The sequence below is a fragment of the Phyllobates terribilis genome, unplaced genomic scaffold, assembly GCF_046119375.1.
Source record: "Phyllobates terribilis strain yellow unplaced genomic scaffold, ASM4611937v1 Scaffold_12__6_contigs__length_324123572, whole genome shotgun sequence".
Taxonomy (NCBI): Eukaryota; Metazoa; Chordata; class Amphibia; order Anura; family Dendrobatidae; genus Phyllobates; species Phyllobates terribilis.
Window position 1 is genome coordinate 251,108,307 of NW_027362772.1, and position 26,492 is coordinate 251,134,798.

The 26,492-nt window shown below is 44.1% G+C and overlaps 1 long non-coding RNA gene across 1 annotated transcript; it reads right to left on the minus strand.

Annotated features, from left to right (window-relative positions):
* Nucleotides 1-558: 558 nt before the first annotated feature.
* Nucleotides 559-22,266, minus strand: LOC141171564 (uncharacterized). Its single transcript, XR_012252340.1, has 3 exons — nucleotides 22,161-22,266; nucleotides 4,062-4,136; nucleotides 559-689 (listed from the first exon to the last, which is right to left on the minus strand). It is a non-coding gene; the product is annotated as an uncharacterized lncRNA (long non-coding RNA).
* Nucleotides 22,267-26,492: the final 4,226 nt, after the last annotated feature.

The following is a 26,492-nucleotide window of genomic DNA, read 5'->3' on the forward strand; positions in this document are numbered from 1 at the left end:
ACGCCAACGATCCTCCAAGGGAACTCCAAGAGGACACTAGCTGACTACTAGTACTTCAGGCCTGGACAGAGGAAAATAGAACTATCATCGGCGACTCTATGGAGACACTAAGGATATTTAAACATCAAGCAAGGGTGTGTCAATTAGCAGCAGAAAGTGAAGGTAACTACTAGGTCCTAGAGAGAGAAGAATATCACTACACTACAGAGATGAAAAGATCAAGAAGGTGCCTGCAGAGCCAAGTGCAGTGACCTTCTACAACTGGATCCAGAACGACTGTCTGACACACCTGACACACCTGTGACACAGTCAGTGATGTACTGCTATACCATGGTAATGTCCCATAATACACATCCATATATTAATGAATTACGTACCTTGCTTAAAAATTACCAGAACCACACAAAATGAAACAGATTAACATTTTCCCACTTAAATTAGAAAAAAGATACACGAAATACATCAGATTTTACAAAGAAAATAGTAAACATGGTCATTCACATATTAACGCACATAAAGTCCATTATTTCTCCAGAATGTAATTCAACAGAAAAAGTAGCCTCCTCCACATTGAGAACCTTCTGGAAGGCTGCCTGTGTGTCGTTATGGACAGCCATATTACATGTATAAATTCAACAAGAGCCGCTCCGTCTTCCTGTGAAACATAATGCAGGGCTGGGGAAGAACATCTGGAAAATTAAAAATGACAAAATGAATTAATGCCAGTGATGAGGTCTGCAGCCGAACGTGGATCATACCCTAAATGATACCATGAAAGAAAATATCTTCAGATTAACGAAGCAATCCCATCAAAGTTTTTATCCTCCTAATATATTGCAATCATCATATTATACAGCACTATGTACTTACAATTGCTCATTTTGCCTTTCTACCCAGCTAATTCTTCTCTTTTCTCAGCTTTATGTAGAAACAGGAAGTCTCTTGTCCCTGCATTTATCATTCCCCTCTTCACCTCCTGACCCATCTGCTCCCTCCTCCCCCTGCCACGGACTTTTTAAGTGATTCATGACTTGTGCAGAGAAAATTGACCTCCTGTTTCTACATAGAGCTTAGAAGGATTCAGCTAGTCAGTTTTTAATCACATGATGTCATAGACCTAATGGAAAAGAGAAGAATTAACTGGGTAAAAAGGCAAAATGTGCAATTGTAAGAAAACAGTGCTATATAATATGATGACTGCAATAAAGTAAGAGGATAAAACATTGATATGAGTGCTTCTTTAACATTATAGGCAAGCTCCTTGGCATATAGTGATTCTCAAAGTGACCACAACACTAGTTAAAGGGGTTGTCCAGGTCAAAAATTAATCCTAAAATAATATACTTTACATTAGAAAAGTTTTCCGATCTGAAGCTTGGGGACAATCATGGATCCCGGCGTCGGCATTGAGCAATGCTAGGCGTCAGTTGATTGAATTAATCTATTGAATGTCTATTTTTGAGCCCTTCTATTACTTGGCCTCTGACATCTCAAACACTGTATGTGAGAAGTGAGCCATGTGCTGCACTAATGTCAGAGGATTTTTTCTGCCTAAAAACTTCAATAGTATAATTTATACCATTGTATATAAGAAGGGTTCATATTCTTCACATAACGAAAGGTGTCCTGATCTCAAGCTCGGACACTGTCCCAAAATAGGCACTGAGCAAAGTTGGGTGGCAGTTGTTTGGATGATTCCTCTATATGTCTATTTTTCAGTCTTTTCTTTTACTTGGTCTCAGACATCTCAAACACTGTATGTGTGGCAGAAACACTAGTAGCGAGCCCGTAGCCGCACTGTTGTCCGAGAGGATTTTCTCTGCCTAAAAAACTCAACAGTATTATCTATACAGATGTACTAGTATATACCGACATATCTCTATCTGCTAGTACATTAAAGGGGCTGTCTCATGAGAGACATTTATGACATATCTATTGGATGTGTCATAAAATCTCGCCTTTGGGACCTGCTCCTATCTCCAGAACAGGAGTCTCCTGGTCCCTTATTCTGACTGGTGTCCGACCAGCAGTGAGTGGAGATGTGGTGGCACATATGCCGGCTCTCTCCATTTATTGCAATGGTTGTCTGTCTGAAGGCTGGAATAGCACAGTGCTGACAATACTCTATACCACCCTTTGTTATTAATACATTTATTTAGTTAAAAACCGCCTATAATTATAGGAAATATTCAATAAATAGCATAAATGGCTGCATCCAGGTGAAGTTTTGAGTATGTTTTATAAGATCATATATACAGGTATAAGACAGCATACTTTATGTATATGAAGATATGATGTTCAGAAGAAATGGCAGTTAACAGGAACAGTGGAGGTCAAGATAAGGTCTGGAAGACCAAGCAAAATTTCAGTGAGAGCTGCTTGTAGGACTGCTAGATAGGCAAATCAGAACCCCCTGCTTGACTGCAAAAGACCTCCAGAAAGATTTAGCAGACACTGGAGTTATGGTACATTGTTTAGAGATACCTGCACAAATATGGCCTTCATGGAAGAGTCATCAGAAGAAAACCTCTCCTGCGTCCTCACCATAACATTCAGCTTCAGAAGTATGCGAAAAGAAAATCTAAACAAGCCTGATGCATTTTGGAAACAAGTCCTGTGGACCGAAGAGGTTAAAGTAGAACTCTATGGCCACAATGATCAAAAGTATGTGTGGAGAAAAAATGGCACAAAATTTCAGGAAAAGAACATCTCACCAACTATTAAGCATGGGGGTGGATCAATCATGCTTTGGTGTTGAGGGTAAAGGGAAGAAGGGATTCAATGAAATGGCAACAAATTCTTGATGTACACATAACACCATCTGTAAAATAGCTGAAGTTGAAAAGCGGATGGCTTCTACAAATGGATAATGATCCTAAACACACGTCAAAATCCACAATAGACGACCTCAAAAGGCGCAAGCTGAAGGTTTTACAATGGCCCTCACAGTCCCCTGATCTGAACATCATTGAAAATCTGTGGCTAGACTTCAAAAGAGCAGTGCATGCAAAAGGGGGTGCTACTGGGTACTAACCATGCAGGGTACCCAAACTTTTGCATCAGCCCATTTTCCTTTTTGTAATTTTTAAAATGTAAAAGATGAAAATATATATTTGCCTACAATACAAAGGAAATGTGTCATGTTTAACTTTAGGCCTTTTAGGCTGTGTGCCCACGTAGCATTTTTCAAGCGTATATGCTGCGGAATTTCCGCAGCGTAAACGCTTGAAAAACGCATGTATATCCGCACCCCATGGTCCCCAATGGGATTCCGCAAGTTCTATGCACATGTTGCGGATTTTTCCGCAGCGTTTATGCCGCGTTCAAAAATCCGCAGCATGTCATTTAATTTTGCGTTTCCGCAAGCGGAATTGCCTTTGTCCAATGCATAAAAAACGCAAGGCAATTCCGCATGTGGAAAACGCGTGATAAACGCGCGAAAAATGCGTGATAAACGCGTGCGGAATTCCGCATGCGTTTTTCCGGGAGAGGACTTGCATTTATGCAGCAGAAATTTTCTGCTTCATAAATGCAACGTGGGCACATAGCCTTAGAGATCATTTCATCTTCAAATTGCTTAACTGGTCACAATAAGGCTATGTGCCCACGTTGCATTTATGAAGCAGAAAATTTCTGCTTCATTTCTGCAAGTCCTCTCCCGGAAAAACGCATGCGGAATTCCGCACGCGTTTATCGCGCATTTTTCGCGCGTTTATCACGCGTTTTCCACATGCGGAATTGCCTTGCGTTTTTTATGCATTGGACAAAGGCAATTCTGCTTGCGGAAACGCAAAATTAATTGACATGCTGCGGATTTTTGAACGCAGCATAAACGCTGCGGAAAAATCCGCAGCATGTGCATAGAACTTGCGGAATCCCATTGGGGACCATGGGGTGCGGGTTACCAAGCGTTTTACAAGCGTTTCCGGTGCGGAAATTCCGCATCAAAAACGCTTGAAAAACCCTACGTGGGCACACAGCCTAACAGTCATTTTGACCAGGGGTGCCCAAACTTTTACATGCCACTGTGTCTTAAGTCAGAATACACATTTACCGCTCACCTGCAAGTGCATTTCTCCACACTGGGCAATAACAACATGCAGTTTGGGTTTATTGTTGGGGCCAGTTGGTACATTCTGTAAAGAGAAAGTTGCAAGTCATGTACATTACGGATGTTTACACCGTCCCTTCCCAGCACCATAAAATCCTGGAATTCTGCTAGTTGACTTTATCACATTCACTCCCTGACGAGTTTCTGACACTCCCTCCCAGGCAATCAAAGTCTACAGTGTCAGTACAAAGACATTTTACCATCTTCCCACAAAAAAAAAACCTAAGGTTCCGAAGAGAGACACCTGCTAAGCTTCAAAGATCCAACAAAAGGACACAATATGAGGTTTGTAGACATTTCAGGTATCCTACAGGGTGAAACTAAAGTCTATGGGTTTATTCACACATCAGGTGTCTAAATAATCTTGTAAAGGAAAGCGCCATGTCAATAGACCCTACAACCGATGCACCACCAAGGCCATGTGCACACAGAGAATTTTCGAGGCAGTCAAAAGCTAAGTTTTCTAGTGGAAACTATTTCAAGAAACTCTTCTTTGGGCTATGTGCACACAGTTTTTATGAGGAGTGTTTGCCGCAGAAACTCTCCAAATCCTCCTAAAAAAACTTGGGAGGTTCTGCTCAATTTTTGCTTTGAAAATTCTGCAATAAGACTCTGCGTACATAGCCTTGCAGAGCTTTTAAAAAAAAATTTCCCTGGAGCTTTTTTGCAGCCTTGTCATTGGACAGTACTTAGCGTTTGGAGCATTTTCCTTCAGGAGCCGCTTCAAAGAAATTACATGCACTTTTTTTTTTCCACCAGGCGTTTTAAAATCCTTAAGTGGAAGAAAATGTTCAAAATACTGAATGTATGAACAGCAAAGCGGATTTACAGTAGAAATGAATGTCTTTCAGGGGTTTTTGAAGCAATTTTTCAGACTATTTTGAAGTTAACCCGTTCCAACAGTCTTTAAATAAAAACTAACCTGTGTGCACATAGTCTTAGAGGACAATATGCACCAAATGCAACAAAAGGGCATATGCAATTTAAAGGGAAGGAAGGGGGAGACTATTGTGGATTTGATAGGCAGCAGCAGGGACAGGAGGGAGGTGATGTACAATCTCCTTCTTCCTCTGTGGAAGTATAGGTGTGTAACGCAAAAGCAAAATAGCCCTTTTTTCCTTTATTATAAAAAAAATATTTATATATATACAGTATATATATATATATATATATATATATATACATATCTAGATATATATATATATATATATATATATATATACACACACACACATTAGGCATTGCTGCATCTGTAATGATCTGAACTGTAGAACTAAACTAAGGGAGCACACTAGTGTACAGTATCCGATGATTCTCTCATGCGAGAGAATCGGATGTTATATGAAAATGACACCCAGCTCAAACTCTACTGCGAGCGTGAGCTGAGTGTCATTTTACTGTGATCCGATTTTCTCGCATGCGAGGTCCGTATCACAGGTGCGGAGAAGAAAGAGAACTTAATTTCTCCATCTTCTCCATTCTGTGAGTCGACATATATCAGTCTGCACTCAGATGACATCCGAGTGCAGTCCGAGGTTTTGCATGTACCCATATGTGACATGCAGAAGTAGGGCTGTTGCTTCAAAAGCATCCAGCAACTATTACAAATAACACAAGCACAGGAGACAGGAAGTGTTGTGCTTCAGAAGCATCCAGCAGCTAGAGGGGTTAACACAGTCACAGGACACAGGGAGTGTTTAGCAGAGCCCCAGGGGGATTGTGAAGAACTTGTTATTGTAGTCTGGCTGAAGCCAAAGAGAAAGATGGTGAATATCCTCGTAAAGCAAATAGATGAAGCAGCGACTCAAGGAGAAGTCATTATTATGGGAGACTTCAACTACCCTGAAATACATTGGGGGACAGAAACATGTAGTTCAAGCAAAGGAAATAGGTTTTTGACTACTATGAGAGACAATTACCTTTCACAACTGGTTCAGGACCCAACAAGAAGGGGGGCTCTGCTAGACCTAATATTAACCAATAGGCCAGACCGCATATGAGATATACGAGTTGGGGGTCACTTGGGTAATAGTGATCACAAAATAATACGTTTTCATGTAACCTTTAATAAGATGTGTAGTAGAGGGGTTACAAGGACACTAAGCTTCAGGAAAGCAAATTTCCAACGGTTAAAAGATGATCTTAGTGCAATAAACTGGGATGATATCCTGAGACATAAAGCTACACAAAGCAAATGGGAGACATTTATTAACATCCTGAATAGGACCTGTGTACAATATATACCCTATGGGAATAAACATGCTAGAAATAGGAGGAAACCACTATGGCTAAATAGAGCTGTAAGGGGCGCAATAAGTGACAAAAAGAAAGCATTTAGAGAACTAAAGCAAGTAGGTAGTGATGAGGCATTAAATAAATATAGAAAATTAAATAAATTATGTAAAAACCAAATCAAGGCAGCAAAGACTGAGGCAGAGAGAATCATTGCCAGAGAAAGTAAAAATAACCCCAAAATATTCTTTAACTACATAAATAGTAAAAAACTAAAAAATGATAGTGTTGGCCCCCTTAAAAATAGTCTGGGTGAAATGGTGGATGAGGATGAGGAAAAAGCCAATATGCTAAATGATTTTTTTTCAACCGTATTTACACAAGAAAATTGCATGACAGAAAACATGATTAGTGATAACAACAATTCTCCAGTAAATGTCACTTGCTTAACCCAGTAGGAAGTACGGCGGCGTCTAAAAATCACTAAAGTTGACAAATCCCCGGGCCCGGATGGGATACACCTGCGAGTACTGCAGGAATTAAGTAACGTCATAGATAGACCATTATTTTTAATCTTTAAAGATTCCATAATAACAGGGTCTGTACAACAGGACTGGCGTATAGCAAATGTGGTGCCAATATTCAAAAAGGGGACAAAAACTGAACTTGGAAATTATAGGCCGGTAAGCTTAACCTCTACTGTGGGTAAAATCCTGGAGGGTTTCCTAAGAGATGCTATAATAGAGTATCTGAAGAAGAATAACCTCATGACCCAATATCAACATGGGTTTACGAGGGACCGTTCCTGTCAAACTAATCTGATCAGTTTTTATGAGGAGGCAAGTTCCGGACTGGACCAAGGAAATGCAGTGGATGTTGTGTATATAGACTTTTCAAAAGCTTTTGATACGGTTCCACACAAAAGGTTGATACATAAAATGAGAACAATGGGGATAGGGGAAAATATATGTATGTGGGTTAAGAATTGGCTCAGTGATAGGAAACAAAGGGTGGTTATTAATGGAAAACACTCAGACTGGGTCTCAGTTAACAGTGGGGTACCACAGGGGTCAGTATTGGGCCCCCTTCTTTTTAACATATTTATTAATGACCTTGTAGGGGGCATACAGAGTAATATTTCAATATTTGCAGATGACACTAAACTCTGCAGGGTAATCAATACAGAGGAGGACAATTTTATATTACAGGAGGATCTATGTAAGCTAGAAGCTTGGGCTGATAAATGGCAAATGAGCTTTAATGGGGATAAATGTAAGGTAATGCACTTGGGCAGAGGAAATAAAATGTATAATGATATGCTTAATTGTAAAACACTGGGCAAAACTGTAACTGAAAAAGACCTGGGTGTATTGGTGGACGACAAGCTCACGTTTAGTGGCCAGTGTCAGGCTGCTGCTGCAAAGGCAAATAAAATAATGGGATGCATTAAAAGAGGCATAGATGCTCATGAGGAGATCATAATTTTACCTCTATACAAGTCATTAGTGCGACCACACTTAGAATACTGTGTACACTTCTGGTCTCCGGTGTACAAGAAAGACATAGCTGAACTAGAGCGGGTGCAGAGAAGAGCGACCAAGGTTATTAGAGGACTGGGGGTCTGCAATACCAAGACAGGTTATTACACTTGGGGTTATTTACTGTGGAAAAAAGAAGGCTTAGGGGTGATCTTATTACTATGTACAAGTATATGAGGGGACAGTACAAAGACCTTTCTACTGATCTTTTTATTCTGAGGCCTGAGACGGGGACAAGGGGGCATCTTCTACGTCTGGAGGAAAGAAGGTTTAATCACAATCACAGACATGGATTCTTTACTGTAAGAGCAGTGAGACTATGGAACTCTCTGCCACATGATGTTGTAATGAGTGATTCACTGTTAAAATTTAAGAAGGGCATGGATGCCTTTCTTGAAAAGTATAATATTACAGGTTATAAATACTAGATTCCTTGATAGGGCGTTGATCCAGGGAACTAGTCTGATTGTCGTATGGAGTCGGGAAGGAATTTTTTTCCCCTGTGGAGCTTAGTGTTTTCCACATGTTTTTTTTTGCCTTCCTCTGGATCAACAAGTTAGGCTATGGGTTGAACTAGATGGACTTAGTCTTCCTTCAACCTTAAAAACTATGCTACTATGTTACTATGTTATGTGTATCTGACAGAAGGAAACTGAACAGGATTCAGATCAGGAGAGAAACTAAACACAGGTCAGATAAACTCCCTGAACTAACAGTGCAGAGTATTATTGGGCAGTAAGATAAGGACTGGAAGGAATTGTGTCACAGGGATCACCTCCCTCATCAAACCCTCCCACCACCATCTCCATGCAGGATAAAGAATGCTGTGTACTATCGTGTCCTTGTGAAGGAAAAGCCTCTGGTTGTGTATGCATAGAAGTGTGCTGCTAAGAGATCTAATCTATGCTGAATTATACTACTGAAGAGACTGTAATACTGTGCCTTGTGAAGAAACTACTGTATTATTACTGGAGCCGGTTGCTCAAGAAACTCAGACTGTACTGTAATGAAGATTGTTGCTGTAATATCCCTGAATTGCACTGGCTGTGCTTCAGATTAAATTCCACTGTTAAACTATTGAAAAAGACTCTTGTCAGATGTGTCTGGTCAGCAATTGATTCTATCGTGTGCCTGAGAGAAGCTGCAGCCTATGGTCGCCCTGAGTAACGGTTCCCCCAGGATTCCAAAGAATTCATGAAACCCATCTCGCCCTATCTGAACCTAGCGGCGTGCGCGTAACACAGACTTCTATGGGTGCGCGACGTCCGATATATAGTAGTATGCAGAGATTTTTTTTCTCATGCCGATGCTAGTCGGCACTGCCCCATAGTATAACACTGGGCCGAGTGCTATTCGATCAAACATCGGATAGCACTCGTCCGAGTTATACCTTGGCTACTCGAGAGTGTACCCTAAAATTTAAATTAGCTCTACTTCTAGAAAAAAAAGAAAGAAAAAAGCCAAATTCCAGAACGACCTGAACTATAAAATGAGCTCTCTATTTATGGCACCTAGCAAACACCATAAAACACCTCCCGAAAAATAGAAAACGAAATAAAGCCAGAATTGGTGGTTTATGATCATTTGTATATGGAATCGTGTATCTATTTTTTTGTTTGGGTCACATTTTTATCTGCTAATATCAATTTGTAATATTTTTTTTTTTTTCACAAAAAAACCCCCAAAACTAATTTTGGGGCAAAATTGCTTGATATTTCTTGCATGTATTGAGTGCTGGGAGGCTATTGACAATGTGCCCTGTGTTGACTTTCAGAAAATGTGTTGGTAAGGAATATATATATATTTTTTTAATTATATTTTTGTAATTTTTTTTTAGTTTGTAATTTACTGTAATTTCGATTTTATTTGTACACGTCAAAAGAATAAAAATTGTCTTGGCTACCAGAGAACCTAACCCCCTTCAATCCAACCCCACCACCCATATAAAACAAAAAATGGCAGTGAAAGGGTTACTAAATGGCGCAAAAATTAACCTCCTATTTTTTTTCCCGACTTGTTTTTAAGTGGAAATTTACATATGATTTTTTTTCACATTTTTTTTTTTTATTTGCAGTGATTTTTAAATTATTGGGAAAAAAAAACTTCCTTTTTTTAATCAGAGATTCTGAAATTCCCAGTAAAAAAAAAGCAACAGCAGTGAAACTAGAATTAATTCCCTATCATGTAAATACATCCTGAGAACATTGTTAACCGTTCTCCAAAAAATTAGCATGTGATAGAAAAGTGATGCATTGCCTCATTCACTTCATTTCACAGATTGCTTTTTTTTTACCAGGATGGATTCTAAAGTTAAAAAACTTTTCCTGTGTCAAATAAGACAATGACTGTGATTTCCCCACTTACCAGCTCAGATGTTCTTTTCTTACCCTGAGGCACCAACAGGCAGTGACTAACATATGACAACCACGAGCTTTATAAAGAGATTTTTTTTTTAATTTATATTTGAGAGTAATTTACATTCATTTATTGTTTACCAGATTTTCCTTAAAATAGTTTGTTTACTACCTGAAAACAGGAATCCAGGATTTTACAAAACTTTAGCAAAAGTTGGGAATATTATAAAACAAATAATCATTACTTATGCCCTTGAACCTCATGATGCTGTTGTCCTGCAGTGAGGCTGTCCTGTTGATCATTCACGTGACCACAGTAGCTAATCACTGGCATCATCATCATCATCATCATTAATAGTTAAAATTACAACCAACTTTGCTATTTACTTGTCATTAAAAATCCTCTTCATTCTCAAGAACGGAGAGATTTTTAATTTAAATCAGCAGTAGCTGGTCTTAAAAGCAAGGAACGCAGTGCTTACAAACTCCATAAAGTGCTTACAATCTCTTTACAATAGAGCTTGTAAGCACTGCTTTTAAGCAGGTGGATCCAGTCAGCTTCAGTGCCCCTACAAAGGTAAAACTGCCACTGATTGCAGCATTGGAGAGTACACACTTCAGGTGAATAGCATGAGGATGCTGTTGGCCCTGACTGTCAATCAAGCAGGAGTGCGACATCTGAAGCAAGCAAAAAATGTGAGGCAGGGGAGCAGTGCGATCTTCCAGGGGAGCAGTGCGATTTTCCAGGGGAGCAGTGCGCTCTTCCAGGGGAACAGTGCACTCCTGCATGAGATGTTGAGAAAAGTCCCTTAAATGATACTTAGTAGAAAACATTTAAAGGTGGGAACTCCCAATTTAGAATGTTATGGTAATCTGATTGTGGAAATCCGTCTTCCAGAACCTTCTACTGGTCCCAAAAAAAAGGGACAAAGGTCAGTTCGTAGTCTCTCATGTAGCATCTGGTGGAGTATGGAGATTTTTTTTTTTTTTTTTTTTTTTAATTTATGCAAAATCAAACAGAAAAATTCTCTGTATGCTTCAATATGAAATTGCACAGTAGTATTGGGGTACATAGAAGTCTATGAGTGCCCTATTAGTGTCACATACTGTTACGCAGACTGTTTGTGGAGTTCTAACATCTCTTAAGAGTGCAGTCTTATGAATAGCCATTCTAGGTCTTAGGGAACATGTTGGTCTTCACCCTTTCACCGCTATAAAGGGATCTGGCTTCCACTGTAAACGTCCCTGGGTTATGTCTATGGTGTAGTTGCTGGCTGGTGGAGTGAGTTGTCAGAAATACTCATCTGACCAGGTCAATACCAGAGGGGAGGAAGCAAGGACAAGAGTGGAAGGCAGTGAATAGTCAGGGCTTTGACAGAAGGGTCAAAAGCAGGAGGATGGTAAAAAGAGATGGTAAAAAAGTGAATGGTTAGATACCGTATTTTGAAAACTATAAGACGCACTTTCTCCCCAAATTTTTGGAGGAAAGTGGGGAGTGCGTCTTATAGTCCGGATGTACCTGGAGGTGGCTGTGGGGGGACGGCGGCAGGAGAGGAGTGGGTTACAGGAGGCAGGAGCAGCACTGGGGCTAACATGTGTGTCCGCTATTAAAGTGAATGAATATGCGCTGCTCCCGCCGCCCATAATCCCGCCCACCTCTCTAAACTGAAGCCGGTGCCGAGAGGTAGGCGGGACTATGGGCGTGGGGAGCAGCGCATATTAATTTACATACGTGTTAGCCGCAGCCGCCGGCTTCATGTAGCGGCTGGCCAATCACGTGTGTCAGCTATTAAGGATGCCATACTGTATATACCAGCATGGTGGGCAATATATACCAGGATGGGGGGCATATATACTAGTATGGGGCAATATATACCAGCATGGGGGGCAATATATACTAGCATGGGGGGCCATATATACCAGGATGGGGGGCCATATATACCAACAATGGGAGCCATATATACTAGCATGGGGGCCATATATACCAGCATGGGGGGCATATATACCAGCATGGGGGGGCCATATATGCAGTACCAGCATGGGGGGCAATATATACTAGCATGGGGGGCCATATATACCAGGATGGGGGCCATATAGACCTGGATGGGGGGCCATATATACCAGGATGGGGCCCATACTGTATATACCAGCATGGGGGGACATATATACCAACATGGGGGCAATATATACCAGCATGAGGAGCCATATATACCAGCATGGGGGCCCATATACTGTATACCAGGATAGGGATCATATGCTGTAAACCAGAATGGGGATCAAGTATATGTGGCACCCCAGGGGTCTGGTTTCCACAGTAATGTAATGTTATGTCTGAGAGCAGGTGGGAGGTCCTTTGGTCAGGGATCCTGTGCATGCCACACCTCCTGCCCAGTCTTGGGAGGGGAAGAACTTCCCCTATATAAACCCGGGGCTGAAGCAGGGTTAGCAGTCAAGGAGAGTAGAGACAAGAAACAGCAGAAGCAATACTACTACGAGTCAGGGGCTGGCAGCTGCAGAGCTCGCCCTGACTGAGAAGCTTTCTTACCGGACCCGGCGTCCGAGGCTGTGGGGACTAACTCTTACCCAGCAGCAGAAGCCGACCGGCAGGGGATTTCAGGTCCTCAGGCCCAGAAACCCGAAGGCACGGTCACACGCGTGGGACCAGCACCGCCATCGTGGAGCGGAAGCCATTAGAAGGCCCCGAGTCACCGGCCATACGGGTGAGCACCACACGGTACACTCAGGGACGTGGGCTACTTATATCCGCTTCTAGCAAGGTAGCCAGAAGAGTACAGTCAGTTTGGGAGGCCTACAACTCCGCCTGGCCAGGGGAGATCCCATCTGCTCAAGGACTGACCAGGCCCAGTTCACTAGCAAGTACTCCGGGAGGGTCTATCGTTGTTACCAGTAAAGACCCTGAATTACACCGCACCGTCTCTGAGTGGTTCCTGCTACCCCCATCATCCACATCTGCCCTGAGGCCATACCCCTCCCGTTGGGGGTTATACCATCTACGCTGCACCATCCATCCACCGGCCTCAGCGGACTGTCCTGCAGCGGCAGCTCCATAGCTGCATTCAACGGGTGGCGTAGTCGTCCTGCATCTACCGCTGTTACATCGCCGCTCAGTTTGACTCCCTGGGCACGGACCGGGTCACCGCCACGAGACTACAACCCTCAAGAGATCCGGCTCCGGGTAAGCTCCCGCGTGCGCAACGCAGCGCAACACAGGCCCAGGGGCGCGTCAACTTTGGCGTAGTCGGCAGGATTTCGTGCCCGCAACCACCGGGTACTGCGTGCCTGAAAAAGAGACTTTTCAAACTTACCTGTGGTGAAGATTCCCGCCATCCGGCGCCATCTTCAGCCTTCTTCCCGCCATCGGTGAAGTTTCCCGCCATCCGGCGCCATCTTCTGCCTTCTTCCCGCCATCCGTGGAGTTTTCCCGCCATTGGACGCCATCTTGAGGACGCCGCGCGGGAAGAAGAGGGGCGTGGACTCCGAAAGCGCGCGAGAACTGAAGCCCCGCCTCACGTCCGGACGTTGCGTAAGGTCCTGGAAGGAGCCCAGCAGACGCCGACGTCACAGGAGCGCGACGGAAGGTCCTCAACCCTGACGATCCACTGCGGAGCCGCGGCCTACGGAAGAGGATCATCGCAAGGTAGGCCACGGTCCACTAGGGGGGAGGAAGATGTCGGATACGGAGGAGAGCTTCACTGCCTCAACCCCCGCCAGCGCTACCGCTGCTGCAGTTATGCCCTTCACCATACCCTATATCCCGGGAGCAGCTTGGCTACCCCAGTACTCAGGGGAGTCACATACCCTGCATGACTTTAGAGAAAAGCTGGATAGCCTCTTCCAGGTGTACCCCCTCACAGAAGAGCAAAAAGTGAGCATCCTGGTGGCCCAACTAACCGGGGCAGCCAAAAGGGAAGTAAAATCCTGGCCACCTGGGAGGAAGACTGTCGCAGGGATACTAACCCGGCTGAAGGACACCTTTGATACCCGCACCTCAGCCGAGATTAAGCTTAGATTCTACGGGTGCAAGCAGCGAGCGCATGAGAGTATAAGGGACTATGCACTAAACCTACAAGAGGCCCTGAGGGCCATTAAGCAGACCGACCCTGATGGAGTGGGAAACGAGGACAGGCTGTTGACCGAACAGTTTATAGAGGGACTGTATTGTAATACCCACCGAACCCAGTTGCGGGCAATGGCCTTACAGGATCCCCATCTGAGCTTTGCACAGTTCAAGGACAGAGCCATCCGGGTGCTCCGAGAACCGGCACCGGGTGGCGTTGTGACCCACAAGCGCCCTGCTATCACTTACCACCAGGAGGCGGCGCCCTTGTCGGCAGGGCCTGTGGGAGCTGATGCGCAGGCTTTGGACAATGACCCGGCTCCAGACCTACACCATCAGGTCCAAGAGCTAGCTAAGAGCGTTGCTGCGCTAACCCGAACTGTGCAGTCTTTACAGGCTTCCACCCCAGGGAAGATCCAGCTGGCATCCGGACCGGAGGACATCCCGTGGCGTCGACCAAGGAGGACCCCACCGGCCAGAGGAAGACCCAGTGACCGATACAGCGAGGACGGACGACCCATCTGCCGCCGCTGCAATCAACCTGGACATATGGCAAGGTACTGTTCTTTAAACGGGCACAACCTGGGGTAGAGGGCCAACCCCCAGGAAAAAGATCACCAGGCCCATCGAACTGGCGCGACAGATATGTGGGAGGACGTCCAGTCTTGCCTGTGGTACTGGATGGCATTCCCATAAGTGCCCTACTGGACACCGGGTCACAGGTCACCACCATCCCGTACGTGCTCTTTAAGCAGTACTGGAATGACTCGGATATTACCCGCTACCCTGACGACGACTTGAGTATCATCGCCAGCAATGGCCAGCCCGTGCCACAGATCGGATTTAAAGAGGTGACCATCAAAATCGGTAGAGTCGAACTGGCAGCACAGGGACTGATCATTGTAGATATTGACAAACATGAGAGTCACCCAAAAATAACTCTAGGAACTAATGTAATTGAAAATTGTCTTGCAGAGGTGATTTTCCTTTTACAGCAGGTTGCCAAGAACGCCAGCTCCGGCGAGCAGCGGGTGCTCCAGAAAGAGATCCGGGCACTGATGCGACGGCAACAGGTGGAACTCTCCGGCGGTGAGATTGGTAGCGTAAGAATGTGTGACCCTTTTCCTATTGCCATGCCCCCAAAAAGTGAAATGATGATTTGGTGCCGGGCAGCTATTGGTCTGAGAGGTAGAGATTACCAGGCAATGGTAGAACCAGTTTACTCGGACAGTAGGCCCACCATTTTGACAGCACGGGGGGTGGTTGATGTACGCCATGGGAGGGTGCCCGTTCGCATAATAAATATCGGGGAGAGGGAAGTGTACCTGCCCCGGTATGCCACGCTAGCCAAATTATATACCATTAACCAAAATTCTATACAATCTGTGGAACCCTTGCCTCCATCTCACCCGGAGGAAGGTAACGGCTCTAAGAAAAACTTGGAGGACTGGTGTCAGCAACTACATCTGGGTACTGACTCCACTCCCGCACACCAGAAACAAGGAGTCTATCGGGTGGTTCAGGAGTACGAGAGAGTGTTCAGTAAACACCCGTTAGACTTCGGGCGAGTCAAGGGGGTAGAACACCACATCCCCACGGGAGACCATCCTCCTATAAAAGAGAGGTATCGACCCGTACCCCCTGCCCACTACCAACACGCCAAGGGGATGCTTAGAGACATGAAGGAGGCTGGGGTGATCAGGGATAGCTGTAGCCCCTGGGCAGCTCCACTAGTCTTAGTCCGAAAGAAAGACAACACCATGAGGATGTGTGTAGATTACCGGAAAATCAATCGTATCACACACAAGGATGCGTACCCCTTACCAAGGATAGAGGAGTCATTGGCTGCTTTAAGATCTGCTAACTTCTTCTCTACCTTGGATCTCACTAGCGGGTACTGGCAGGTTCCTGTAGCAGAGGCGGACCGGGAGAAGACCGCATTCACCACCCCGATGGGACTTAGCGAGTTCACCTGCATGCCGTTCGGACTCTGCAACGCACCGGGAACCTTCCAACGACTAATGGAGTGTTGTCTGGGCCACAGAAACTTCGAGACGGTCCTGTTGTACCTGGACGATGTCATCGTATATTCCAAGACGTATGAGGACCACCTGAAACACCTGGCGGAAGTGTTCGAAGCTCTGGCAAGTTACGGCCTAAAGGTGAAACCCTCCAAGTGTCACCTCCTGAAACCAAAGGTGCAGTACCTGGGACACGTGGTGAGCGCTGACGCTCAGGCCCAGAAACCCGAAGGCACGGTCACACGCGTGGGACCAGCACCGCCATCGTGGAGCGGAAGCCATTAGAAGGCCCCGAGTCACCGGCCATACGGGTGAGCACCACACGGTACACTCAGGGACGTGGGCTACTTATATCCGCTTCTAGCAAGGTAGCCAGAAGAGTACAGTCAGTTTGGGAGGCCTACAACTCCGCCTGGCCAGGGGAGATCCCATCTGCTCAAGGACTGACCAGGCCCCGTTCACTAGCAAGTACTCCGGGAGGGTCTATCGTTGTTACCAGTAAAGACCCTGAATTACACTGCACCGTCTCTGAGTGGTTCCTGCTACCCCCATCATCCACATCTGCTGCCCTGAGGCCATACCCCTCCCGTTGGGGGTTATACCATCTACGCTGCACCATCCATCCACCGGCCTCAGCGGACTGTCCTGCAGCGGCAGCTCCATAGCTGCATTCAACGGGTGGCGTAGTCGTCCTGCATCTACCGCTGTTACATCGCCGCTCAGTTTGACTCCCTGGGCACGGACCGGGTCACCGCCACGAGACTACAACCCTCAAGAGATCCGGCTCCGGGTAAGCTCCCGCGTGCGCAACGCAGCGCGACACAGGCCCAGGGGCGCGTCATATACGAGGATGGAGATCATATACTATATACCAGGATGGGGATCACATATACCAGGATGGGTCAAGGATGGGCCACATATACACCAGGATGGGAGACATTAGTACAAAATTGGGGGACGTTACCCCCATAACAGTGTCAGCAGCAAATTTCCCCCATAAGTGCGTCATGACCACATTTTTTGCTTCAATTTTTTTTCCCTATTTTCCTTCCCTAAAACCTATGTGCGTCTTATAATCCGCAAAATACGGAGTCCTGAGTCAAGTTCAGACAGAAATCAAAGGCTCAGACAAAGGATAAACTGGCCAGGTCAGATATCAGAAATGTATTTTGGCAGGCTCAATAACGAAGCATATCTGGCAATACACCTATATTCACGTGTTGTGGTCCTTTAACCTGGAGATGAGTGTGGGGTCAATGCTCCATCACTTTCAACAGATGTATGAGAAAGTTATTTGGCGACCGCACTGCTAGAACGGGAAATGTTCTCGTCTCAGTACTGCAGGCTCAGGCTTTCAGCCGCTAACTTAACACCTCATTCTAGGGAATATTAAACGTTTCTCACGTTTATAACTTAGAGAATTTTTTTTTCCTATTTTGTTCCTTTCCTCTATAATGAGTTCCTACCAGCAACGACAGAATGCATTGCACAATGGAAACTTCCTAAAAGAAGAATACAGAATTCTACAATTAAAAAGATGATGAAAGAATGTCGGAACGTCAGCCTCGGTGGCAAACATGCCCTGTAGTATGCAGCTGGTACATGGAGGTGGAGGAGATGGTGCCAGGAGTGCCCTCATGTTAGCTATATCTGTCGCTCTCCTAGATACTAGATAGTAATAAGGTGAGAGGTGGATCGGTGTCAGGCGGCAGGTGCCCTATAATTTCCTTACAACGTGTTGATAAGTGTCAGCGCCCAGTGAACCAGTGTTACATGCAATAAAAAGCATCAAAGATACCGATACCTATAACCGAAGAGAATAAAGAGCACAAGTCACCACCACCACCGATTCTTCACCCATTTATTGACGTAAGATATTGATATACATTAATATGGACGAGTCCGGCTGCAATTTTTCTTTAAACTTATAATAACTTTTGCATTTGGGTTTCATTAAAAAATGTTTGAATTGTTTGGCTTTTAAATTAGTTTGTTTCCCTGCAGAATGAGTTTCACAAAGAAGCCGTCCAGTGAGCTCATTCCGACGGAAGTTTGCAACTATTTTTTCTCCTCTCAGCTGGTTTATGATCACAGACAACATCAAAAGCAGAGCTGTGATCATAAATCAGCTGAGAGGAGCTCTGGGAAAACAGATAAAAGGAGTTACAAAACAGAAAGAAGTTCACTGAGGGATTCTTAGTTAACTCATTCTGCAGTTAGCAACAGCCAGTGCAACACAGAGGCTATAGAAACCAAACTGTGCAAAATTATTAAACAAAGTGCATTTTAATTAATAGATCTTAGAATAAAAATAAGTTCCACAATTGGATGTGTTAAAGGGTCTGTCAGCACAGAATGACTGTTCAAACCCAGCACAGCCATTCATTTATATACACCTTCCCAGCTGCTTGTTTTCCATCAATCTCCGCCCTTCACTGGCCCTATGAAGCCAGAGCTCCCCCAAAAAAAACAAAATGCTTTTTTGTGTAAGGGGCATTTTTACTAGTTTCATGGTTTTCCAGCAAAGAAAATTCTGCAAGAATCGACCTGATTCTTTTTTTCCATACATTAAAGACTGCGCAGGGAAAATAAAAAAAAAAACCACATATATTATAGGCACGTTTCTCAATTAATTGAACTGAAAGCATTTTTTGTATGCGATTTATCAAAAATAAACTGCGTGAACAAACCCTAAATCAGTATATTACTTGTTTCATTTCTGTAGCTTTTTTATGACGGCAGGTTTTCGCATTTTTTTATGTGGATTTTGAAGTAAATTCACTGCAAAATTCTCATCAAAAAACCTCTTCAAATACTCTTTGCTGTGAATTTTGGAACAAATCCTCTTTAAAATACCACATTAAAAAAAACAAAAAAACTCTGTGAACATATTTTTACCCTAATCTAAACAGGGCTATATTTGAGCAAATGCCCATCTTCAAAAGATGCAATTAAAATGAAAAATAAGGCAATTTTGCAATCAGTTTTAATAAAATATCTCCTAGTGCTTTGTGTCTACAGCTCCAATTCATCAATATATATCTCCATGGTAACAGACTACACGTAAACCTCACGTAGTCTGATTATGACTTTCTAACTGCACCGATCGGTCCACCAATTATTACTTACCTAACAATGGCGAGTTAATGAGACTTAAGCCGCTCCCATTGGACAAACAATCAGCAGATTCGGTTTTCAGTACCATCTCTATGCTGATGACACCCAATTATACACCTCTGCTCCGGACATCACCCCTGCATTACTACAAAAGACCAGTGATTGTCTTTCTGCTGTGTCTAACACTATGTCCTCTCTCTGTCTAAGGCTATGTGCCCACGATGCAGAAATGAAGCAGAAAATTTCTGCAGCATTTCTGCATCTCCCTGGCAGAAAAAACGCATGCAGATTGTGCATGTGTTTTTCCTGCAGAATACATACGGATTCACATGCAGATTCACATGCGTTAACGCATGCGGACTGACAAGCACTTTCCAAGCGATAGCATCACTTGGAAAGTGCTTGACAACTAGGTCACACTGTATAAATCCATGCAAAAGGCATGGATTTATACTGTGTGACCGTAAAAATAAAAAAATAAAGCTATACTTACCCCCGTTCCCCCGCCGCGTGTGCTGTCGCGCTCGTCCTGGCTTCTTCCTGGTTGCCGGCACATCGCGAGACAGCCTGCGGTCACATGACCGCGACGTCATCTCAGGTCCTGGAAGGAGAAGCGCTGCAGGGGCCGCCGGACACCAGTCTTCTCTCCTCTAGAACTGGGTACCATCCGCACATTGAAACGCACATAATCCGCTTGTACAAATGTACAGACATGGATTCTATGCATCTCAATGCAAGTCAATGGCAGCACTTCTGCTGCGCTTCCGCAAAATTAATGAACATGCTGCGGATTTATGAGCGCTGCAGAAACGCTGTGGAAAAATCCGCAGCATGTGCATTGACATTGCGGAATGCCATTGGGGACCATGGGGTGCGGATTACCTAGCGTTTTTGATGCATTTCCGCTGCGGAAATTCCACAGCGGAAACGCATGAAAAACGCATCGTGTGCACGCAGCCTAAAACTGAATCTGTCAAAAACTGAACTACTCGTATTTCCTCCCTCCACTAACCTACCTGTGCCCGATATTGCCATTTCCGTTTGTGGCTCAACCATTACTCCCCAGCAACAAGCCCGCTGTCTTGGGGTCATTTTTGACTCAGATCTTTCCTTCACTCCTCACATCAAATCACTCGCTCGTTCATGTCATCTACACCTCAAAAACATCTCAAGAATCAGGACTTTTCTCACCTTTGACTCGGCAAAAACTCTTACTGTAGCTCTTATTCATTCCCGTCTGGACTACTGCAACTCTCTACTTATCGGGCTCCCTCTTACTAAACTCTCCCCTCTCCAATCCGTCCTTAACGCAGCAGCCAGGATAATATTCCTCGCCAACCGCTACACCGATGCCTCTTCCCTGTGCCAGTCATTGCATTGGTTACCCATCCAATATAGAGTTCAATTTAAACTTATCACGCTTACCCACAAAGCGCTCCATGCTTCAGTACCCCCCTACATCTCCTTCCTTGTCTCAGTCTACCACCCTACACGTGCCCTCCGTTCTGCCAGTGACTTAAAACTAAAATCCTCCATAATTCGAACTTCCCAATCCCGTCTCCAAGAGTTGTCGTGTGCTGCGCCAATTCTTTGCAATGCACTACCCAGGACAGTTCGATTAATTCCCAATACCCACAGTTTCAAGCGGACCCTAAAAAACTATTTCTTTAGACTGGCGTATCGCCTTCACACACTATCTGTCCATCCCAGATGTCCGTCCCAGTTTTCCCCCATATTAAAATCTTCTTCAATTTCAGGTTCATACCAACCATGCACATAATAGCCTCGGTCAGGACTGTACACATACTGGCAGGCGACCAGTCCATGTATTATTTATCCTATTTAGTATATCAAGGCTGCATTATACAATATATGTACATTCTACCTTTTGTGTCTCCCCCATTTCCTCATAGACTGTAAGCTTGCGAGCAGGGCCCTCACTCCTTTTGATATGAAATATGCTTATTCTGTATTGTCTGTATAAATCCCCCCTAAAATTTGTAAAGTGCTGCGGAATATGTTGGTGCTATAAAAAATTAAAATTATTATTATTATTATTAAGCCGGCCGTACACATTAGATGGCTGCTAGCCGACCGAAGCTTCTACTGATCGTTCAGCCGACACTCCCATACACAGGACTGCTCGCTTGGCTGCCGACTGTGAGAAAGCCGCCGACTATGAAAAAGCCGCCAACTATGAGAAAGCTGTTGACTGACATCTCTACCGGCGACTTATCTCTGGGAGAACAAAGCGATCGGCAATCCGGAATCATATATGCCCAATCGACATCTCTCCCAACAATCAATTGTCCGGTGTCCGCATACACATTAACGTGCCGTCCGAACCGGCCGGTATGGCTGACATAACTTTAATGTGTGTGGGGGCCTTTAGGGAACAGTAGATTACGATTGGACAATCAAAACATTATGATAGAAACATATTTGTATGGAAACCATATATACAAAGTAATACATTTTTTCCCCAGTTGCTTACTTTTTTTTCATTTTTGATGCACTGAAAATTAGAAAAGTTCATCAGCACAGGACAAAACCTTGAAATAATGGCGGCTGATGTTAGATTACTGCTTGTGAGGTTTTCTGCCTGTTTGCTTTTTTTTTCCTTTTATCCTCCTTTAGTACATAAAGTAGCATGGCTGGACACACAATGGTGATAAAGGTCTCTCTGCATTACCATATATTCTACATCACCTGGAATTAGGGTCTATACTCCATGCTCCGGATCAGATAAGACAATTGATAGCAGCACAGAGCGCAACCCTTCACAGCGTCATCACATCACAGAGATCATTTTTTTATAGGCCTATAATGTATCCCTTATCTCTAACTATTTTCTGCACGCCCCAGCAATGTATGTGGTCACACCCAGGACTGAGTAGTAAATGATTTCTTCATTCATAAACTGAAAGTTGCTTCATAAGGATCACAACAAAGAACATGAAATAACCTCAATTGTTCTCATTACAATGTTTCTCATTACAATTTTTCTCATTCAATTTTTCTCATTACAAGAAGTTCATCGATGAGTTTACCTGAAAACAAACAAAATAAAAAAAATTGCTAAATGATCCCAGAGTTGAACCTACCATATTTTTTTCGCACTGTAGGATACCCCCTTACTATAAAACAAATCCCAGGTTTAGACAGCACAATTAAAGCTGCTTAGAAGAACCCATGGTTGCTGATTTTTGGCACAAGGTTAGAGGAGGCTGGGTTTTTATAAAGCTGGGAAATTTACATCACAGAGCCTTTCCTAATGGTGATAGTGAACAACCAATAACCCTAACAGGCTAATTAAGGTCTGAAACATTGGTCAAAGTTATCAGAGCACACAAATCTCCAAGGGTGCCCAAACTTTTGCATCAGCCCATTTTCCTCTTTTTAATTTTTAAAATGAAAAAATAAAAAAACAACCTAACTATATATATGTATATATTATTTTTCTTTGCCTAAGATACAAAAGAGATGAGTCAACTTTAACTTTAGCCCTTGTAGAGATCATTTCATCTTCAACTTGCTTAACTGTTCACAATAATAGTAATTTTGACCAGGGGTGCCCAAACTTTTACATGCCACTGCACACACACTGCTTTGCGACATACACACAGCTCTCCTACATTATACAAACATACCTATTCTTTATATATACACACACACACACAGTGCTCTGCTACATACACACACAGCTCTTCTACATACACACACCTACAGCTTTTCTATATACACACATTGGTCTGCTACATACACACAGCTCTCCTACATAAACACACACACAGCTTTCCTTTACATATACACACTGCTCTACTACATACACACATCTCTCCTATATATACACATAGCTATCCTACATATACACACACAAAGCTTCTATATACACACAATGCTCTGCATATACACAGTTCTTCTGCTTAGATACACACACAGCTCTTCTATATACACACACTGACTTTAAAGGGGTACTCCGAGAAAAGTAATACAAATAAACTAAAACAAATAAAGTACGTTAAAATATTAAACATTTTGCTAAATACCTTAATTTAGCAAAAAATTACCAAAACGGTTATCTTTAGTTAGTGGATTAGTATTTTAAATATGTCAGCTCCCAGCAGTGAGGTTGTAGGATGGGCAGCGTAAAGAAATCTGCTCGAGACAGACGTCAGGTGATGGTAGTGTCCTGTCAGGTATCGTGAACACGTCTTCCTCTGTTCACTGAACCCCACAGGACAAACGGAATAGCGAGTACACACTAACCTTTCTAACGGAATGAGATTCTAAATTTATCTCATTAGCCTGACAGGTTTATTGGAGGACAGGAGAACACCATGGAGCTGTTGGAATAAACTATACAAACTGTCTTCAGCCTGAGCTGGAGTATGCTACACTGCATATTCCGTCACTTGTGTGTATGTATACAGTATATATTCTAGATGAGTGTAAATTGCCCTGACAAAGTCCCTTCAAAGGGGTATTTTGCAGGTTATGCTGCAAGTGTTCCACCGCTGTGTCACGCCAGGTGTGGGAAAGACTTAGTGCTACACAAAGGGAAGAGGGAAAGGGAGCCCAGACACTAGGGAAAGGGGGGAGTGGAGACCTCCTAGTCAGGTCTAGTGACACTCTGTCTCAACTACCGTCCCTATATTGGCTCTTCACCAATCGCCGCACACGTGCCTCGCCCTGACTTTCCCTGGCGTATGGCTAAGGCTAGGGAAGGGAGGAGATGAGCACTAGTCGATCTCCGCTAAACTCTATAGATAACAAGGGTAGACAAACAGGGAGAGATTGCTTAGCTTTAGACGACTCCAGACAAATGCACACACAGCCTCAAGCTCCAGAGAGGACGAAGTACTGCTCTTGCTAAAGCCTCACAAGGCTTTGGTACTAGAGACCTCTAGGAAGATGTCTGTAATGCCAAACGTAGAGATCTCCTGCAACCAACTGCAGGGTGACTGTATATCACCTCTGACAAACCCGTGACAGTACCCCCCTCTACAAGTGGCCTCCAGACACTCAGGACTGGATTTCTCAGGAAAAGAGGTGTGGAATGAACAAACCAATCTCGGAGCGTTCACCTCTGATGCTGAAACCCACATCCTCTCCTCTAGACCATAGTCTTTCCAGTGCACCAAGTATTGTAGAGAACGACGTTGGAAACGAGAATCAACAATCCTCAAAATCTGGAACTCCAGATTACCATCAACCATTACTGGGGGCGGTGGTAGAGGCAAAGGCTTAAGAGGTTCCACATACTTTTTCACTAAGGACCTGTGGAACACGTTGTGGACTTTAAGGGCCTGAGGAAGTTCACGACGAAACGCTGCTGGGTTAATGACGGTGGTTATTTTATAGGGACCAATAAACCTAGGTCCCAGCTTCCAAGAAGGGACTTTCAATCTTATATTCCAAAGTCATTCACACTCAGGTCCGGACCTTGCAAGCGTTTTCGTCAGCCATACGTTTATACCTGTCTCCCATGTTATTTAAATTACACAGAACACCCTGCCATACCGAGTAGAGCGAAGAAGCAAACCGTTCCTCCTCATTAACTCCTGAAGCTCCTCCCCCGCTAAAGGTACCAAACTGTGGGTGATAACCGTATGCACCAAAGAACGGTGACCTGACAGTGGATTCTTGCCAATGATTATTAATGGCAAATTCTGCCAGCGGTAAGTAGGATGCCCAGTCCTCCTGATTTTCGGAGACGAAACACGTGAGGTAGGTCTCCAAGTTCTGATTGACATGCTCTGTCTAACCATTCGACTGAGGATGGAAGGCAGAGGAAAAGGACAGCTGCACCCCCAGTCAAGAACAGAATGCCTTCTAGAACTTGGAAACAAGCTGGGTCCCCCGATCTGACACTACATCGGAGGGAACCCCGTGAAGCTTCACAATCTCCTTTATGAACACCTGAGCAAGTGTCTTGGCATTTGGAATTGCAGGCAATGCGACAAAGTGAACCATTTTACTGTACCTATCTACTACCACCAAACCACCGTTTTGCCTGCAGAAACCGGTAGGTCAGTAATAAAATCCATAGACAAGTGTGTCCATGGCCTACTAGGGATAGGTAATGGAAGAAGAGTACCAGACGGATGGGTATGCGAAACCTTAGAATGCGCGCAAATACTACAAGCAGCTACGTGTTCAATCACATCCCAATGCAACCCCGGCCACCAAAAATGACAAGAGAGGATGTCCGCAGTTGCCTTACCACCTGGATGCCCAGCAAGCACAGAGTTATGATGTTCCTTAATTACTTTGCGGCACAGATCAGATGGTACAAATAACTTTCCTGAAGGGCAGGAGGCAGGGGCGTCCCCCTGTGCCTCCAACACCTCACCCTCCAGTTCAGGATAAAGTGCTGAAATGACTACCCCTTTCAGTAATATCGGGGCATGGCACGAACCCTGAGACAACATAGCCCCTCAACCCCGACATCTGATGCATCAACCTCCACAATAAAGGGTTGAGGAACATCAGGTTGACTGAGTATAGGTGCAGTGGCAAAATGATTCTTTAAGGAAGAAAAAGTCTGGAGGGAAGCATCCGACCATTTGGAAAAATCAGACCCTTCTTAGTCATCTCAGTAAGGGGTTTCACTATAACAGAGTAATTTTGGATGAATTTCGGGTAAAAATTAGTAAAGCCCAGAAAACATTGTAGAGCCTTCAGGTTCTCGGGACGTTCCCAGTGAAGGACTGCATGGATCTTCTTCGGATCCATCCGAAAACCCGAAGAAGATAACAAGTACCCCAAAAACTGCACCTCCTGAACAGCAAAAACACATTTTTCCAGTTTGACATAAAGTTTGCTATACCTTAATATCTGGAGCACCTGCTTAACATGCCCCCGATGAGTCTCAAAATCAGGTGAGTAAACCAAAATATCGTCCAGATAGACCACCACAAACCTCTCCATCAAATGATGGAAAATATAATTTATGAAATGCTGGAATACCGCAGGTGCATTGGTCAAACCAAAAGGCATAACCAGACTCTCGAAATGTCCTTCCGGGGTATTGAACGC